General features: G+C 43.5%; 1 protein-coding gene across 2 annotated transcripts in view; it reads right to left on the reverse strand.

Annotated features, from left to right (window-relative positions):
- The window catches only part of LOC308120233 (KATNB1-like protein 1), a 46,596-nt gene extending 26,592 nt beyond the window's left edge, over positions 1-20,004 (reverse strand). The window contains exons 1-2 of one of the 2 annotated variants that reach the window (XM_080480709.1): positions 19,886-20,004; positions 1,920-2,009 (exon numbers count right to left, since the gene is read on the reverse strand). The gene's annotated coding sequence lies outside the window, so the exon portion shown is untranslated. The remainder of the gene's footprint in view (positions 1-1,919; positions 2,010-19,885) is intronic. The other variant, XM_080480710.1, reaches the window with a different exon arrangement.
- Positions 20,005-21,158: the final 1,154 nt, after the last annotated feature.

Consider the following 21,158-nt stretch of genomic DNA (forward strand, 5'->3'; position numbering starts at 1 on the left):
AAACCTTATGTACTGCTCAGGATTAATTACAGATAGAAAAAAAAAATACTTTCCATGCAGTTATCGCCACAAGCATAGAAACAGGCAAGTCAGAGCTGAGGGTTGCAATCATCGGTGTCATTACTTTAGCAGCCATCCGTCCCGAGTACTAACGCAGCAATCAACCGTTCTGCAGGTAATTGACCAAGAATAACTTTGCTTGGCTCAGACACCATTATTGACAACCTCCAGTTTTTCAGGAGGAAAAACGTGGCCTCTTATCTTTTGCCTTCTCCTATCTCCTTGTCTTCGAGCCATCAGTCTTCCTGCCTGCATGGAAACTTCCAGAGACACACAGGTCACGTTGTTCTGAGCCCAGACGAGGTCGTTCTCGGAGTTATGGCAGCCCGACCGGACTCTTCTCAGTCTGCACGAAGTGCCGGCTTTGTGTCAGAGGCCAGACTTTCAACTCATTAACATTAAGCCTCAACACTTGAGGGGCTCTCCATCCTTAATGACAAGGGATACGCCACCAGAACTGGCCCCTCCGATGCCATACAGCGCCGTGACAGGTCACTCGGTTGAAGAAGTCTGCGTTAGGGGCTGTCGGCTCCCAAAAATGTTCATTCATCAGTCTGCCTGGTCTGGGACTTGTGAATCACTGAGGCTTTTCTGTCGACGGTGTGACGTGGGACCGCTTGTCAGTCACTGGCTGCAAAGAAAGCAACGCTGTGCTCCAGTGAACACAGCGATGCACTGTGGGATTCCGTCATAAACTCGATCTTATTTTGGGTTTTCATTGTCATCTGTCACAATATGGAGCTGTTTTGTAACCACACCTGCCTTTTGTTGAATCTTATGTCATCATAGCAGACACAGCTGAAGGCATTCAGCCTTCTCCTTTAAGTCCAGGCATAAGGTTTTCTCTCTTTTCTTATTTATTTATTTTTTTATCCTGCACATGGTTGCACAAGTTGGCACTGCGGACCAGACGCTCTGACAGAATGTAGCCTGCTGCTGAGAACAGTGCGAGGCTCATTAGGACCGTCGTGTCTCCTGATGGTAGTTTGTATTCCTCCAGTAACTGTGGTTACTCTTTTGTTCGAACACTGAGAGTTTCAACGTGTGGGAGGATGAGTAGTAATTTTTGGTTAAATGTCAGACTTCCAAATGTTTCGCACGTTATACAACATAATAAAGGACACGTGGAAATGCAGTGGTTAGCACTCTTGCCTCATGGTAAGAAGGTCATGGGCTGCACCCTGCCTTCACACATTGAATTAGATAAGGTAAAAGAAGATGGATGGACAATGCAATGACATTAATAAAAGCTGTTGGGATCCATAAGCAATAAAAAGCATAACTCTCAGTTAGATACTTTAAATGGCCTTTGCATCTATATTTTAATCTTGTTTTATGAGCGCTATGCCACACAACAGTTGGCTCTAAGTCATTGATCTCATTCATCATTGAAGCTTTTCTGCACAATATCATGGATATAACCAATATGATACCAATACATTGCATAAGTTTGTTCAAGCTATACATGAAAAAGACACTAAGGCCCTGGTCAAACGTTTTCAAGTGAAAACACAAACTTTGGATGCGTTTAGGGGTCCGTTAACTCTTCTGAAACAAAAACAAAAAAAATGTGGTTTTCACTTGAAACATTGTTGTGTAAATGGCATCTCAGACACAAATACTATTCTTTCTCATTTTTATATCAGCTCTTCAGGTTCTGAGTTCTTGTTTTTCATTTTAAACTAATTATTATCATTATATTATACAGTTTTTCAACAATTTCACATAGTTTTCAGAGGTCCAACATTATTGTATTCAAAGTGTATTGCCCCAAAAATCAGCATTGCTTCTGAATTCCAGCGAGTCTAAAAGTCCCTCTACTGAGCTCCACTGAGAACAGGCTGTTTCTGTGTCTGTACCTTGAAATGTTGATGAGCTGTATCTGTCCAAGCCTAATCCATGTCTGTTTTCCAGTAGCAGAAAAAATGGCACCTGCAGAGGTCATCTACCTGTGGAGGGTCAAAGTGAGTATCCATTACCAGAGGAAATGTTTATTTCCCTGAATGACATCATGAAGGGAAACTCTCTGGTTTGCCTGTATTAGTACACATTCACTAAAAGGTGGAGGAAGCAAGGGAGTGAGATGAAAGACTTTCTTTATTTCCGGAGCCTTGTACACAGGATATGGGGACACATATTACTGTTAGAAACGCATTATAAAAATGAATTTTGCACAATATGGGACCTTTAACAATAGAATCCTCAAACGTCCTGTGGCATCACTTGGGTGCCTACATGGAAGTTTTCATTTGTAGCTCATCTCAGAAATCAATTCAATTCAACTTTATTTATATAGCACCAAATACGAAGAATAAAACTAGTAACATTAAAAAAAAGCTCTTCTCCTTTAGAGAAATTTTTTTTATTTGTATGTGAGTTAACCAATTTTAACCACACTTAGTCATGTAGGGTCTTGAGGGGGTAAGCCGCTTTCGGGGTTCTGCCGCTTGTCAGCGGTAGAACGCCCGGGCCCCGCTACCCCCCAATTTTAAACCGCACCATAGACACACACATCGCATCCACCTTTTCAAAACACAAAAACACACCCTTACATACATCCAACACACATATAGGGCAGGGGAAGGGCGGGAGACGTGGCTCCCCCCAGCACCTCCCGCTGGGGTCCCGCCCCGGCCCGGGGTGAGTGCGGCTGAAGTACGTGGGGCGTGCTCCCTCGGGCGCGGCGCTTGTGGGGGGGCTGGGGTGCGGTGCTCCTTCTCCACTTGCTGTTGGATTGGTGGAGGTTGGGATACCGCGGTGGCCGGGAGGGGGCCCGGCCGGCGGCCTGAGGGTGCGAGAGTCATCACTCCCCCCCCCGTTCCGTGTGTGTGTGTGTGTGTGTGTGTGGGTGTGTGGGTGTGTGGGTGGGTGTGTGGGTGTGTGTGTGGGTGTGTGTGTGTGCGGGGTGGGTCATGGGTTGGGTTTCCCAATCAAGACCCGGGGGGAGGGGTTATGGGGCGGGTGGATTATGAGGCTCCTGGGGGTGTAGAGTTGACTGTTCTCCGACCGGGGCCTGCGCCGGGCTTCGCTTTCCTGGGTCTGGGGGCGGGGCTGGTCCGGGGCGCGGCGGCTGGGGCCGTCTCTGCCTTACCGGGTTGGGGGGGGCGGTGGGTGGGCCTGTTCCCGGGGGTGCGGTGGGACTCGCCGCCGGGGTTGGGGGGGCTCTCGGCCCGCTCGGCCCGGGGGCCCTGCTCCGGCCTTTTCTCGGCTTGGCGGCTTGGGTCGGGGCCTGGGGCCCTGTGCCCTTTGTCCTTCTCTTGTGGGCCCCTCTTGCCTGGGGGGGATTCCTCTCTGCATTCTCCGTCGGGTGCTTTTTGGGCGGGGGCGGGGCTCTCTGGGGTGGTTCGCTGGGGTCTCCCCGGGCCTGGGGGGCTTCTGTCTGCCGGGGTGGCGGGGTCCGGGCGCGGTGGCCTCGGACCCCGGGGTGTCACCACGGGTCCCCCCACAACAGTTCCGGCCACACCCAGTGGACAAGCCACACACACTCACATACACGCACACACACACACACACACTTTCACTCCTCACGAAAGGTGCTTCTGAAGTTGCTTGTTGTCTGTCATCATTTGCTCAAACTTTAAAAATCATGTTCCTCTTTTGTTGTTGCCTCTTTGTTATTTCATGTTCCTGCTTCACGTTACTGTCTAGATAGAGCTGCTCAGGCTGGTTAAATCTAGGAAATCATCTTACTGTTTAGATAGAGCTGCTCAGGCTGGTTAAATCTAGGAAATCATCTTACTGTCTAGATAGAGCTGCTCAGGCTGGTTCAATCTAATAACAGTTGGAAAGTATTTGGATGAGTGTGATTATTGCAAATAATATATGTAGCACAACAAGGACATTGTATGTTATCCCCTTCCCCCCACCCCCCTCCCCCCTCCCCCCTCGACTTTCTTCTCTCTCTTCTCTTCTCTCTCTCTTTGTGCGTTCCCCCCCGGTCGTGTACGGCAGCCATGCCAGCTTCTGACGGAGAAGGCAACAGGAGGAGACTCCAGGTCTCTCCCTGTTGCAAGACCAAAAACTGTTCTGACTCCGAAGGCTCTCAATCACATCATATTGTTGGCCCAAGCTGCCGAACAGGACAAGGGAAAAAAAAAGAAAAAAAAAAAAAAAAAAAAAAAAAAAAAAGAAAATAAATGAAGTTACTAATTGGAGTAAATGTTGATCTTCAACATGAGACTGTTGAGTGCCGTCCATGTAGAGGGGAATGGATCCTCCTTCCTCTCTTTTTAAATACAAAGCCATCACTATGCTCACACTGCAGCTCTGTGCTCCAGCAAAGAAAACGTCAATGGGCAGTTTTACATGCCCAATGTTTTACATGAAGGTAATTCAAGAACTCATTCAAAGCTTTGGTTTTAAACCGTTTAGATAGGAATGAGGTGATTAATGGCGGTAATGGATTTTGCATTCAGGCCTCCAAATTCTCAGCCTCTTAGAAATGTCACAAACAGAGCTTGAGGGCGGTGAGAGCGCTCTCGTGCCTCCAGGCACGTGTCGAGGCCGTGCTTTACACTCTTCACGGTTGGAAACAAATAGAGGGGTGGAAACCACAAGCCCTTCAGGGCATTTTAAACACATGCCTGCTGCTACTTTTTAACACGACAATCACCCAGTAGCAAGCCAACTGTGAAGTACCCAAAGGAAACCATTTAACTCTGCAGGAGTGTTATGACGAGGGCATAACCTGAGTCCAGAGGTCCCAGGAGGAACTCGTGCAGGTTCTTTCTCGAGGAGCTTTGTCTGTATGCACAATGCGACTTGTTTTTTCCTTTAATTGTTCATCTTAGGTTAGGTTCTATTTACACGACAACATTTTCAAGTGAAATCGCAAATGTTCAATTGCGTTTTGGACATCCGTCTACACGACAAAAGCCACTGAAAACACAACATTCTGAAAACCCTTGGGCCCCATCACCGTGTAGACGCAGAAATGCTGCAACCACGGCCGTAGTAAACAGTTCTTCTACACGTGGACAATAACAACAATGTTTTCCTCCAGAGTGTTGTGACTCCCAGTGCATATTCTCCTGGGACTTGATAGTTTTATAGTTGATAGGCATCTGGAATTGCAAAAAAAAACAACTATGCATTTTACCTTGAAACGTGTAAATCGGTTGCCTTCGGTTGATCTGACAACAAAGTTGACTTTCTCACTTCAAGTTCAACCTCCCCCGATTCAGAGGGCAGTGTGTGAAATATCAGCCACACGCAAACTTAACCTATGTGGCCTCAGGTTACGACTGAAAAGCCCCAAAATAGGTCAGAAATCTATGTAGGTGTGTGTGTTTGGCAGGAGTGTGTCACTGGAACGGGATGAAAACGGACAGAGATGGGGCTGCTGTCCTCAACGCCAAATCTCAGGCTGTGAAGGTAATCATCTCGTCTCCAGTTTACGATCGCACTAGACTACCGGACTGACGGTATGGTGGTTTTCTGTTTATGGAATCCAAGCGAATGGACAATGTAGAGCTGCACTTAAGAAAAAAACAACAAAAAAAACTGCCAGCCTGCTGAATGTGAACTGAATTACCAATGTGCTACTCAAACACAGATGTCTCAAATCATTGAACACAAAGTATTTAGAGAATCTGAGCCACAGAAGCATGTGGTTTTATGATGAGGGGACATTGATGTCCTCGTATGACATGTCGAATGCCACTGGACTCAGACAGACAGGTATGTTCCATGTCTAGACCTGCAGGTATACATTACACCTCTATATGTAGGTCTCCTGGAGAAAGCTGGGGTAGATTTAAGGGTTCAAACTTGGCAATATTTGAGAAGAATGAGTCATAGTGAAAGGAAAGAACAAGAAATTGCACTTTAAAACTTCTGGTGTTCACAGACAAGTCGCGTTAGGAAACATATTTGAAAAGGGCAGTCTTAACTGCGTTAAAGCTTTCGGTTTAAGTGTTTTCTGACTGATTACTTTCCTTTGCTTTGGATGGACAACTATGAAATCTTGCATTCAAAATCCTGCAGATTTTAGAAAAGATTTTCAGCGAGTGTGGCATAAAGGCTTGTTGAACGCTACAAAAGGATTTCATCACTGACAACTATCCAATCGAAATCATCAATTTCCTCTCTGAGAACCCACAAAGCGCAAGGTTAAAGAGTTCTTATGAACTACAGCAGGAATGCAACAAGGCTGCCTTTTTTCTCCAGCACTCTTCACTATCCTTAAAGAACATATGATGAGTGAAACCTTCAGCTTATGTAACAAGATGGGCGGATGACGTTCTAATTTATTCAGAGTATGAGTGAATTGCAAGATCGGATTGAAAAAAAACTATTCGAATAGGATTCAGCACAGAAAATAGAATGATATTAATCACAAGTAGGACTGAAAATATCACTGCAAACGTCACTCTGAATAGAGACACTAAAGAACAGGTCTGCAACTTGGGAACAGCATCGTATACGGAGAACACAGAACAATTCTATCTAACCAATAACTAATTATTTATACTTTATTAATCCCCATGGGGAAATTCCTTTTTTCAGCATTTACTCATCCCATTTATAAGATGTGCTGGGCAGCCACATTACGGCAGTCAAGGGACCTGATGGGGGTCAAGGGTCTTGCTCAGGGACCCGCAGCAGTGACCTGTGGAAATCAATACTCTGAGACCTCCTAAGTCTGCTTCTCTAGCCTGTTTGTCACCACTGCCCTCCCTTGTACCATCCTACAAGGGAGACAAAGAAGGCGACGGCCCAGGAAGGAGTGGGCAGACAACGTCAAGGAGTAGAAACAGGCCTGCTGGTGACGTTCAGACTGTCACGACGATAGATAGCTTGGAAACGTCTGTATAACTGAACTGTGGATGGTACTCCTTCAAAGACATATTGTTTAAGGTTCTTCTAAACTGTTATCTTTAGCTATAATTTAGAATACGTACACTGCCATTAATTGGACATTAAATGGTATAGGTTAAGTTGTTTTTCCCTCATCAATCAGTAAGTCATGCCCATGAATGCCATCAGGCATGGAAGGCGCCAACAAAGGATCGCCGTTCTTGACTGTTCTGAATCCGACCTGGAGTCCTCCTGCCAGCACAACTCTGGTGGTAACTGAGACACGGAAGCCCACCAACCACTGCAATCCTCTGGTGAGTGTTTCCTTGAGGCAGAAGAACATTAACTGCACATCTCTTGCTTATTTTAATGAAAGGTCGCATCAGCTTCTGGGTGGATGGGAATCAAATGCATGCATGTGTGGTTCAGTTTAAGATGAGCTGACATCCAGGCAGGACAGATCTTTGTCTTCTCGCATGGATTAAGTTTCAATTTGATCAAAATGAATGTCGCTCTCTTTGTGTGAGCATCGTGACAGCTTGTTTTCATACTCCTGCAATCAGTTGAAAGCTCTTGCTAAGTGCACTCTGTCAAAGCCGCTAAGCACGTTGTTGAATTGTACGATATGGGGAATTGAATTCTGATCGAACGCTCAAAAGTACATTTAAACCAGGCGTTGACAGCACGTTACATTCCTGGATCCAATTTTTCTACCCTTTCATTGCAAGCAGCCAAGGAAGCTAAGAAAAACATGACTCGGAGTATTTGTTCTGCTTTACAATAAGTCTGTTTGACCAGCCATTTAAATGGACCATGGCATGACTTAGGGGCAGAGAGAAGCTGGTTGTGTGTGGCCACTGTCCACTGAAGCAGCTTGTTCAAACAGACCCAGACTGAAAGCCTTAATGACCATGCTGACAGCAGTCACACGAGATGTCTTGTGAGGCTGGTGTGCTGCGGCTGAGAGTCCTGCAGCTGCACAGAAAAACGGAGGGATGTTGTGGCCACCAGAGGGGGAAAAAAACAACAAAAAAATCCAACAATGCACAGGATTTATTTTAAATGTGAATTCAATATTTGTTCTCCCGCCAAACTTAAACCAACAGAATATAGGATATACTGTCCCCTGGCAGCCGGCTGTGTTTTTCTTACCACCTCTAAAGTGTTCTGCTGTTTGTTCTACTGTCATCTCAATTAGCCTTCCTCGTGCAGACAGAGCACAGCTCGGATTTAAACGTAGGTTTCGCTTGTAGAAACGCAGCAGCGCATTCTGTACATATGAAATCACACATTCTAAAGGGAATTTTGCTGATTTGATTGATTCCCTGAAAGCAGTGCTCTATTTACACATGCTCACCACGTGCTGTCCAGTGCAGAGCAGTGAGGAAAAAGGCTGTGCGGATAGAAAGAAGCAACTCCTGAACATTTTGTTCTTATAATCTGGATTACTGAAAGAACTGAATATTTTTACCGACAGAAATAAGTGATACTTTCTCGCTGAGTTGATGTTTATAGACCGCGGTTATGGTTTTTGGCTAAATCATTTGCACTATTCTTGAAATAACTCGATATTCTTACTGTATTTTATAGGTTTTGATCTGTTCAGCTTAATTCTTATCTTTTGCATTCCTCAGAATTTAGCAGAGGAAAGTGCCCGAGAGTGAAATGTCTGCAAGTCTTTGGGCGTCTTTATCTGATAGAGACTTCGTCTACTGCAAGTTTTGATCCCCCCTAAGTCAGACCAGGCCAACCAAAAGAGGATTCAGATATAAAAAGATCATATTTGTTCTTTGCTTTCAGACGCTCACATTGGTTGGTTATGAAACAAAAAGGCTTTCATGATTGAAGATATTTGACAAATGAATCCAACCTGCTTCACGCAGAAGGTTTTATAAGAAAAATTATGAAATCGCAGAGGTGGGACTTATAAAGATAGCACATTGTTTCAGGATTTAAAACTTTAGAGAACATTTTGAATTGAAAAAATATGCCTACTTTTGTCAACTCCGTCAAACAAACAAATCTGCAACTGCCAAATAAGGGGAAACACATTTAGCTGAAGTACTATTATAACACGGCATTCTCAAGAGGCGGTAATAATCCAAAATAATATGTTTTGACTTCAGTTCTGATCAGATCTAGATGCAAGAAATATGCTTTCAAATCGAGTATTGAACATTATTGAATGTGTCTAGCAATATGCCATTTAGAGAGACACAAATGGTATTTGGACTTTATTCATATGGCCCATTTGACATTTTAAGTAATGTTAACACATTACATAATCCCTCCTTTTCACCCGCTTATACAAACACTCACACAATAATTACCATGGTTGTGATTTAAAAATTACAGTTTTTACACTCATTGTCCTGCCAGAGGACATTTTGAATCTGATCTGGGCTCAGTGGAAGACAACTCCCCCAACCTACTCCGCTACGCAGTTTTGTCATTTCACATCATGTGTCACTCGACAAGGTTACAGAAACCTCTGGTTGGCGTTGCTGCATCCATCTGTCTTCTTTTTCACCCTCATTTAGCTAAAGCACAAACCACTTCAAATGATGTAAACCAAACGGCCTTTATACTTCCATAAGTCCAATCCGTTGTTAGAACCATTTCATGTTCTACTTTAAGCATATCGGCCAAATTCCAAAAAGAACAGGGAAGTGATTTAGAAAGAAGGGATCCAACAATACCACTCATGTTGGCACTGAGATCGAGGCCCACTCAGTGGTTGCGTTGCATGTATTGGTCATCTCTGAGTCCATTAAACACATCAAGGCTTTTTTTTTTTTTTTTTTTAAACTTTCGCCAGTTGTCATTAGTTTCCAATCTCAACACTGTTCCTACACCTAAAAGTGGACCAAGCCCCAAATGGACAGATGAACTGGATCTAATTCCAGCTGATCTCATGGAAAAGGCATTCCGTCACACAATTTGCATGTTTTTGAGTGGCAGGAGGAAATCCTGGGATGCAACTGGCTAATAACTACATCTTGGAGCAGGTGTGTCACTGGGAAGATAGTCAACCAGCATCAAGACGGGATCATTGAAATCAATCTTTTGTTTATGGAAGTACTACCAATGACAAGATCCAGTGGGAAAAAATTGTCACATTATATGACACCATTTGCTAGGGTAACTCAGGCACAAATTTTTGGATGAAGGATTCATCGGTTTGGGTTTAAAACAAGTGATGACCTGGCTTCTGTCTGCATATCAGACACCTGAAAAGCCAAGACATGATAACCAGAGGAGGGAGGAACAGGGAGAAGGCATGAGGCTGCAGAAAGGACGCTTGCCTCTGACGTTGATTTAAGACTTCCCTGTCCAACTCACCATGGCTGTCCTCCACATTCCTATAAGAAGGAGATGAAATACTCTTGGAGGGGAGCGCTTGGCTGTCCTTCCTGCTGTGGTTTGAGCAATCGCCTTCAAAAGAAAGTTGCAGAGGTTACTGTGATATAGCCGCTTGCCGACGCTGGTGGAAATCTGTTTCGTTTTATCCCGAGGGTCGGCGAGCGTTTGTTCCAGACTCAGCAGTCTGCAGCGGGACGACCCCCGCTTCAGGAAGAATGCGTCCACATGAGATGTTTAATAAAGCGATGCCTTGTCTTCACGTCTGAGCATCTGGTTGTTGTGCAGACTGAAATAGGTTGATGCAGCTGCTCTCGAACAGCACAGGTACATCATGTGTGATGGACATGACGGATCAGACATGAGGGGGGAACGGCACTCTGAAAGCAGCAAGGTCGCACTGCCCGCCACACAGGAAGCTCATCTTTTTCATCAAACGCAGTCGTCTCGTGTCGCCTCTGTGTCTAATTTTAGCTTTGTCCAGGCCTCAAACGGACATGAGGTCAGCTTCGGCTTCAGCGTCAAGGTGAGATATTCCTCTTGTGTTTGGTTTCGCGCTGCCTGTCTTTGCTCGGTGTGTCCACACAATCTGTCTCCTCTGTGGTATGTAAACTATCACAGGCTGAACTTGTTTTTTTGCACTTTTTCCCCACATGCACACGCGTTCTTTCAAACCAAATGTTTGCAAATAGCCCTCACCAGCCAAAGCCACACACCTCCATCATTAATAATGTTGACACTGAAAAACGCTGCGATCAAGACTCCCTGAATAAGAACAATTCGATTTGCATTGGAGAAGATCACCAACCATGTGTGCTTGCGTGATTCTCGACTTCGCAAGTGTGTGGGCTCATCAGCACACACTCCTGTCAAGTAGACACATGTGAGGCGTCTTTCCAGCAGGGATTCCAGCCATTTCTACTACTGTGATGGATCCAAACACTCGTGTGATTCACTCCTTTGTGTGACTCAAAGTCCCTCCCCTCTACCCCCTCACGTCCTCTTCTCCCACCCACTGTCCTCCAAGGACTCCAGCTTGCCATTTGACCCGCCGCCAACTTGGACCTGCTCCCCAAAAGGTCAGCTGTGGGCTTGTGTACAACATAGCAACAGTTTGTGACGTACACTCCAGGAAATGACAAACAGGTGGCAATGGAAACCCAGTGACTTTACCAAGTTTGGGGACTGACTGTGTTTCTCTCCACATTTGATTCTGTCTAGTCTTTATTGATAAAGGACCAAGAAACGTTAGTGATCCCTTCGGAGTTGGGCATGGTAGAATCAAGACATGTAGATAGTTTAGAAAGTAAAGAATTAATAATCTGCTAATGGTTGATATTGAAGCAGCTGATCTGTTAACGGCATTGAGGATCGAATACACTTGGAGTCGTTTATGCCAATATGTAATTTACACAGTACAATACGATTTACAATGTCTGGAAACATTTGCACTGTTTATAATGACATCTATTATCACCTCATTTAAATAGGAGGTGCAGATCAGCTCAGCTTTTAGCAGGGAAGATGTTTCCCACAACTTTGTTTTTACCGACTTTTGCTCCATTTACACTTTGTGTTTTTGGGGGTCTGTACACACAACAACTGTGCTCGGCGCCACGGGAAAAACAACTTTTTGAAAACAACTCCCAAGGTGGAACTTTTCAAAAACGCTCCGACTTCATCTCCTGGGAAACGGAGGAAAACGCAGTGTGGCAGACATGTTTGCCTACCGAAGGGCCAGAACACAGAGGAGATGCGACGTATGCTGACTTTTCAGTCATCATTAATTATCTAACTGAACTCAGAACACACACCTTGGACACACACACACACACACACACACACACACACACACACACACACACACACACACACACACACACACACACACACACACACACACACACACACACACACACACAGGTGTGTCTCCCCCACCTGTCACCCTTGTGTCCGGGGCAGCTCCTCCTTCATGAGCAGAGAAGTAATTGGCAGCTGATTCAAGTCAGGAGCACTGCCTCCACCTCTCTGCCACACACAACTATTCTGCACCCACTAGTGGTCCAACATGAGCACTACATCATTTTTACTGTTTCTGTGTGAATGCAAAACTTTTCTGAAACGAAACACTTTCACTTATTTAAAGACAACTTCCATGTAGTATCTCTTCTTAGGACTTTCTTTTTCTTTTCCCCACAGCTTCGGCTTTGTAGTTGACTTCTCCCATATTGCATTTTTTTCTTTTTTTTCCAGCAAAATTTACATTTATTTGCTGTAATGCTTTGATAGCTTCCTTCCCAATACCCATCATATAAATGTTTTGCTTTTGGGAGTTTGGCACTGCATGGCGAAGGCAAGGCTGATGAACACTGAAACAACTTTGATTTGGTTATGTGTAAACAGGGTCTAGTGCACGCAAAACTCTCATTTAAATACTCCTGTGACTCCTGGGACTAAACAAACCAAAACCTATTTGCATGAGCTTGCAATTACACTTCATACAGTCTTTCACACAAATACTTCCAATTGGTCCAACAATGAATAAAAATCTGCGAGTTGCCAACACGAGCTGAAGTAACACACTTGCTCCAGTGGGTGTTAAAGAGGACCAGATGATTTGACGACAGTGATTTCAGTCATGGCGTTTCTTAACGCCGTATTTTCTGACATCAGAAACGAGGAGCAGCGTTGCAGATGTGGAGGCTTCCTCTGCCACGAAGTTGTATTGATGTTTGTGTCAACAGGGAGTAATGAATGCTAAATGGCTGTGATTGTACACAGCGCGAGCCTCGCTTTATTTCCTCGTTTCTCAGACTTGCCGTTGCATGATATGTGTAATATGATGTGAAGCGATCCCTTGGACAGAACAAACCCAAAGTCTGAGAGAATGACTTTCGAATCCAGAGCGTGAAGAATTATCCATGAGACTCTCCAGACAGACACGTTTTCTCTCAAGGGGCCAAAAAGAAAAAGAGAGAGAGAAAAAAAAAAAAAAAAGCTTTCAAGGTCCTCGCTTCATTAGCAGTAAACTCATTTTTCCACTTTCTCAGGATGTGAAAGTATAATAAAAGCAGCCTCTCTGGTCAAACTGGAGGGAAAGTTTGCCTGGCCATTAAAAAGAAGCACAGTGTCACGAAGGCCTGAGCGCCAAACACCACAGAACCGGTCGCAGTCAGTGAGGGACGCCCAGTCTCTGTGTATCCCACAACAATCAGAAAAGTCCCATTGAACATTTGTAATAGCCCATATCAGTCTGCGCTGAGGATCAGAAATCAGCATCCAACAATAATATCATCACCAGGAACCATTCCCGTCATAATCAACCGTCCACAGTCAAAAATTACACTTAAGTGACCACTTTGTGTTAATGGACGAGAATTACCTTTGAGGGTCTTTTCGGAGCGAGACATTGGAGTTTCATCTCAGATCAACCCAGACATCATTATTAAAAGCATGCTGAGGTAAATGGTGGATTATTACTTTTGGTCAAACTCTCAACACAGACTCTTCAGGTTTGGTTGCTTTCGGATCCAAACCAGAAAACTGTTTATAGCAGCGTAAGAGCTTCTGGCATTAGTCAGTAAACTCTATAATTAGGACATGATGTGTTTTTCTGATCCATATGATTCTACTTCTCTGGAGTCTGATCAACATTTCTCGGCGCTTTTAATTAAAGGAACGGCTCCCTGTTTTGGGAAAGTTGCCTGTTTGCGCTTCAGAAATGTCTCGGATTAGATCATCAACAAGTAGGTTTAATACATTCATTAACTGTTTACATTCTGTGTGGACGGAACAGACATGATTTACATGTTGATTAACCAAATTTGAAGGCGATGTTTGGTTTTATTGCTTTGAGACAATGGAAATTCCTTGTCACTGTTTTTTTTTCTTTGTCTTAGGGTAGAGGAATGCTGCCATTTTGATCAGAGCGGCAGAGGAGCCGTCAACAAAACATCTGCTGACAGCAAAGCAAACAAATTGCTTCCATTTAATCAGATAACATTTTGCTTCTTTGTCTGTTCATGCAACACAACAAATCTCTTTATGCAGCCTTTGTTTTCAAAGGGTCAGTCTGTCCATTTTTTGAGACAAAATGACACAACGGCATGGCGTTGTGACAAAGCGAGGCCGAGAATGTTTATAGTTTTGTTTTCACAGACGATCGCTGCTGACGAAGTCGCTGCATTTCCTGAAGGCTGAGTCACAAAAGTCGACCAGGTGTTTTGCCGATTCAAAAATTGAAACGAACGCGCGTCAACATGATTTTCTTTTTCCTCCGCATTCATAGAAGGAATAACAGACTTTATAACTAATAACAGACACAAACCAAATACTGAACAAATTGCGATAAAATGAATGCTATTAACTAGGCAGGCACCGATACCACTGTTTTAAAGGATGAGTACAAGAGCGAGTACTAACCTTGAGCTACTTTCCGATACAGAGTACCAGTACTTAATAAGTACCATTAAGCTTTCACCTCCTCTTGATATTTTTAAAGAACATAATTTATGGTCTGTCTTAGTTTTGTCATTCTCACTGATATTAAAGAAACTCCAATCCACGACATTGCTCATCTTCTCTTGTCTCCCTGCTTCTGATGATGCTGATGGATGACGTCACGCAATACTCGCCGGGTTGTATCGAGGATCATTTTGCAAGTAGCCATCGAGTACGCAGTATCGGTATCGGTGCATCCCTGCTATTAATATGAAAAAACGACTTAAATTGTGACAGTAAACATTCACTTTGTTGTACACTCATTGGAGATTATTTTCCCTGAGAACTGGACTGATTTGTTTAACACGACTGCGCTCACGTTTCTCCTCTGTTAATATCTGAGATCAATGGGTTTCCTTGCTTTAGGCAGCGCGACCTGGTATCAAGCTGAGGAACAATGGTGCCCTGTGCTCCACAGCATCATGCCAAAATCAATAAGGCTCGGTCTCTTTGAACCTCGACAAAAGCCTCCGAGCAATAATTAACAGCAATGTTGAGATTTTAATCTCTCCTCCTCCTCCAGAAGGAAAAACCACCGTTGTTTCCTTTGCTTTGCTTTTTCTCAAGAACTGTGGACAGATGAGGTGTGGCGATAAAACTGGGGTCGGTCTCGCAGCGCTCCACCTGGAAAACAAAACAGGTGAAAGGATGGAGAGACGCCCGCCACGTCTCCAAGAATTCACTTTTGAGTTTTCCACACGACCCGGTGTATAAACATGGAGCGGAATGAGAGTGAGCCGTCAGTGGACAGATCCAGCGCTCGTGCACGTGCCTGATCAAAACAGAAGGGACAGGAGATTCCATGGCGACTCCTCAAATAAGCAGCGCACGGAGAAAGGGGAAGTAAGGTGAGACGAAGCGAGACACAGTCCTGACTGTTTATCCCGCCAAAGGAATGGGAAAACTAAACACTTTGGTTTCAACATTCAATAATGGCGCCCACTCATCCATAATCAACAGCTCTGACCAGAACTTACTCCTCCCTTCCGCTTTTATTGTCCATTCCAGTAAAACTGAAGAAAAGTGGAGTAGACCAGTAGCAAGTTGTTCGCAGGTTGCAGTCAAAGACATGGAACAACTTTTTTGGTCAATTGCTCAGTTCGCCACTGGAATCCATATTAAATGTCCAGATGCTATTGTGTGCATGACTGTTTGGCCTTGTTTCTCTGCGATCGCAGGTTAAATAGTCCAAAACATGGATATTGCACAGCCTGTGGGCGACATTAGATGTTGCAGGACAGGCTTTTCTGCGGGGAGCTTGCAGGTTCTACCTGTGGGATTTCATCCCATATACAGCAATTTGACCCTAAATCCACCGTAGATATGATTCTGTGTGTGTAACCTGCCTTCACTTAGAGTTAGCTGGGATCATCTCCTGTACTCAGCTTCCATGAATGACATAAAGTGGTATAGAAAAAAAATGAAAGCACATAATACTTGCACCTCAAATATTGAATGGTTTATTGCGTTTGCCTGTATTTAGTTTTTACACATTCAGTCAGTGCAAAGATCCTATTACACAGAAAGCCATTCAGAGAGTCAAGGAGGCTTTAGCCTCTTAAGTGTGTGTGTTGTTTTAACCTCCTGCCCTGTTGTCAGGGACTGTCTCCTGCTAATTCTACAAAGTAGGTGGCCTCTGAATGAAAAACAGCCATGTTGCCTGTGATGCACACAATCAGCTGGAGCACCACTGGATCGAGTCTGTCCAATAAATGTTTGTTAAAACTAGTATCTTTGTGAGAATGGGCATTTAATTATGTGATTCCCAGAGAATATTTTTTTTAAATTTCAGGCATAATAAACCACGTTCAGAAGCCTAGAGATTGACTTGAATGAACACAATCCTAATTGTGGTAGTCTTTTTTTTTTAATAGTTGCCTTTTTGCTAAATGTGTCCATAAAAGGCTGAAGGGGAAGTGATGGCGTCAGAGTGCAGCGATCCGGCAGCTGGTCTCCAGTGGAATCCTGGGCGATACTGGGGATGACGGAGACCAGCTGCTGACTCAGTGACTCATTTTTACCTCAGTGGGGAGAAGGAGAGAAGGAAATGGGAGAGCGGCAGCTCCCGCCCAGACAAAGAACAGACATAGCCGGCTCCGGCGGGGAGAGCAGCCAACATAACACTTCACTAAACAATTTAAAGTCTGCTATATGAGTTTGTACGTTATTTTATTGAATTTCTTTTCCCTTCTCCGGCACTGCGCTGGGCTCATGTTGCAATGCAACCATTTGGCCTATAAACAAAATACGTTGAAAAAGTCATTGAAAAAGCATTTGTCTTTTGGTTATTTCAACAGTTGGTTTGGGGTTGTTTGGCGCTGACAGTCGTGGGTAAGCGATTCTCTGTGCAGCTTTTATCTGTGTGGATAAATGAGAGCAACTCAAATAAATCTTCATTTTCTCTGTCCTCGTTCCACTTTAAAAATCGTGACGACGCTTGAGTTGCATCTTCAAAATCAATCAGCAGTCGGGTGTTTGTAGCCGGGGAAGGTAAATATTAGCAGAAGTAAATATTAGAAGTAAATATTAGTAAGAGCTTTTCAGACTTGTACCTTCAGTAAGCACACTTGAATGTCCGTCTCGCTTCAATTTAATGTGACAATTATGTGTTTTATGAAATGAGGCTTTAGCAGAATCTCTTGTTCTTTAGTTACACAAATAACAATCATTCTTATGATTTACTTTTTTATTTGTCAGATCCCAAAAACAACAACCGCATAGTTCAGGAGAGTTTTAAGATCTTGGGAATCAAAAAAAGTAAAAAAAAAAGTTCATTTATATTATACTTTATCACGTAAATCACAATCGGAATGCTGTTATTTGGCAAAACTATCAATGCCAACAATCATAAAAGTATAACTTGCCGAGCAGCTATTTTAACAAAAACCATCTATCAAATGTTTAGAATCTCTTCTTGCGCTGGTTTTAAATGGTCAGTGAGGTCATGTTGAGGAGAGACTCACTTCCTTCACTCCTTTCAGGCTGAGAAATGACCAATTCACCATCTAGTGTCCACATGTGATATTACAAGGTTTTCCTTCTAAGATGCATCTATCTCTCTAGTATAAAACAGCCCGAAATACATAATCATGCATAAACCTTTTACTTGTCTAAATGTTGATGCATTTCATTGGACATTTTCCACAATTAAAAGTTTTATATACTGCATTGTTAAAGTTGGTGGGAGTGAAAACCTCCCAAGACTGAATTATCCACTCAACATCCTCGAAGCTGTGCTATTCTAAACAATACACTGAACTGGTCTGGTGAGCAAGTTCTACCCCTGAGATGAAGAACTTCTTGCAAGACACCCTGAAGTCTGAAAAGTGTCTTTATTTCTTCTTGGGCTTTACCAAAAGTAATTTGTTTATTGGAGTTATCTTCAATACTCAGTCTCCTCCCCTGTTGTCCATAAATGTAAATGTGCTCCCCATAATAAAACTGAGCAGTGAACTGATTGGTCAATACTTGTGACTGACAGTATAGCATTACCATGTTGCAACTCGGTTGGGCTTATCCAGGGAGCATGAGCATCATTTAGCAAGAGACAGTAGCTCCCCATGAGCAAGTTAAACTCCGAACTGCTCGAAACTATTGTGAATGTCAGGATTAATGTGACTAACATTGTAAAGCACTTTGAGGGATGTCAAAACAGCTGAACCACGCCATAAAAGTGATCTCCCTTTACCACTAAATGAGAGAAACATTACATATGAGTAAAGACAGCAAGGATGCGCAGATCCAGTTAACCATCAGCTTCATTGAGGATGAGCAGGTGTATGCCACACATGTTTTTTGTCCCGAGCTGAAAACTGCACATCCAGATACCACTGTTGCACCTATGGTTTAGCACAACAGCATATTTAATAGTTTGACTTGTCCTAATCCTCATTATTTGTATGAAATCTAAAATTGTTATATGCTCCACTCATTCTGCTTTTTTCATAGTGTCTTTTCAAAAATGGAAAAAAAAGAAAAAGATAATAAAGAAGACAAGCTCGAAAAAAATCCAAAACAAAACAAAAATGATCCGACTCTCCCAGCCTCGTGTTCGCCTGAAGTTGCTGTCAATGACAATGACCATGAAAGATAGTAAAACCATGTCAGCATCGTAGCTGTCCACCAGGAACCTGAGGATGTCTCACTTTAATGGTATGCAGAAAACACCAGCGTTATTAATTATACCTTTTTGTTCTTCCTGCCACGACTTGCAGCAGTAACTATAAACATGTCACAGCACAGTTAAAGAATCACGGTGTGTATTCACCTCAAGCCTCTCAGACCCTTTTCAAAGTGTTTATTCCAACTATGTGATGCCAACAAACTAGAAAGAACTACCACATTAAAAAAAAACAAAAAAAAACTCCTCATTCACAACAATACCATAATGACTGAGCTCAAACTGTGCTGCTGGCTTCCATAAGGTAACTTGGTTGAGGTGGTTAACAAGAAAGAAATCCACTGGTGGTTAAGCACGGTTGACTACAGCTGAGCCCAATCAAACGCTTGAACTCTGGCACACCTCACTGGCACGCCACAAATTTGATACAGAGCTCTCACGCTTTTAATTCCTGGAAATATCCTGCACACACTGATAATATAAAACTATCAAACAGCTTTTGCATTTGATTAGAGGTTCCACCCGCAGCGTTTGCCCCCAGATGTTTTATTTCCCAGCCTAAAAGTGGCACATCCTCCCCACAGAGCGCCCAGGAGGTGCGTGAGTGTTTGCGGGGGTGTCCTTGGAAGGATGAATCCGCATGATGAGAGCCTCCACTCTCCATGCTGTTTACCCACCGTAAATAAAGTGACACTGCCATGACAAAGTCTTTTGATTAAACGCTGAAACGTCTTAATCATTATCAGACGCTACAATAAAATGTCTGCGGTTCGGTAGCACATGTCCCGCTACTCCGCTGAGTATAACTCCACTTGAGCAACAATCAATCACCGAGCGAAAGAAGAATCTCATGACATCAGCTATGACTGCAATGGAAAGAAGCTCTTTGGATAAACAAATTGCAGGCTCACCACTCTCAGTCTCACGAGTTCAACGTCCCCAAAGACAGCAGGAGAATGCAAAAAAACCCCAAAAAAACCCACTAAAATCAATGGGCACAAAAAGTACAGCGATACTTAAACAAGTATTTTTTTTACAAGTACATACCCGTTGAGTTTTAGACACGAGTTTTACGATGGCATAATAGCTTTCATCCTCATGTGGCCTCCGCTGTCCTGGTACTGCGTCCTGCTGAGCGGAGCGATCGCTGTGAAATTCTCAGGAACAGCGGACTTTCATTACATAACATACTTATGTATGCTGAAGGCTTAAATGTTGAGCCGTGTAGGATTTGTCAATGGCGGTGGCTGGAATGTCTGGCTTGGCCGGTGGTACCAGCAGCCACGTAGGAACCTGCTCCAGCAGAGAACAAACAAGCTGTTATTGTTGTCCAGGGCTAAATTATTGAAGTTGTGTAACCAAATCAAACAAACATGAATGGAAATGACAGATGGCAGCAATACCAAGAAACAGTCTGTGACGTTTGCGGTGGAGAATCCCTTTATTGTTGGAATTAATAAAGAGTGAAATTTTCCACTCGGCCTGTAATGTCGGAAGAAGCCCCTTGGATCTTGGTTATCTAATGTTGCCTTTTCCCGAAATCAAAAATGAGTCAGAGTTTTTCGAAAACGAGACGACACCAGCTTCGGATTACGTATGCGCGCGTATTAATACATGCACGCGTGTGTGTAACTCGCTACAGACTAATGTGGACGTCATTGTCGGGAGTCTGATGGAAGAAGATACAGAGAAAGTGACGGCGTCAGTTGGAGCGTTTGCTTTTGGAAAGTTTGCCCTATTTACATGATATTCTAAATCTTCATCAGTCACATTAGAATCTGTGAAAAACACAAATTGGGTGCATGTCTATGCAAATTACTCCCTTATAAATTCAACTAGATTCTGTTTTATTTATATAGTGTGAAATAGCACACGGTCAAAGAGAAATACAACAGATGAGTAAACATAAACAATGGTGGAAAGCACAAACTCCTTTTTAACAGGGAGGAACCTGCGGAACCAGACTCAGAGGTGGCGATTTTCTGCTTTTCTGTTCAGGGAAAGATAGAAAAAGCAAAGGAGAGACAGAATGTTGGGAGGGATTCAAACCCTGGTTTGAGTAGAGGGGTAGTGATTCAAACCCTGAAAGCACATTCATCCATTTTCAGGAAGTCAAGCAGGGTGAAGCCAACACTCAACATCTTGATTTCTAAAGTTTAAATGTGTGTTTACGCTCACTATTTATATATTTTCTAGGCCTGTAGACTTTTAATAAAGGGTGGTCTCCACAGCGAGGAATTAGAAATGCTGTCCCCATAAATCATATAAAACAGAATGTGGGTTTGTGTGTGTGTATGTGTGTGTTCCTCACATTTCTGCA

Source organism: Lipophrys pholis (genome assembly GCF_963383615.2).
Source record: "Lipophrys pholis genome assembly, chromosome: 14".
In the NCBI taxonomy this organism is placed as follows: Eukaryota; Metazoa; Chordata; class Actinopteri; order Blenniiformes; family Blenniidae; genus Lipophrys; species Lipophrys pholis.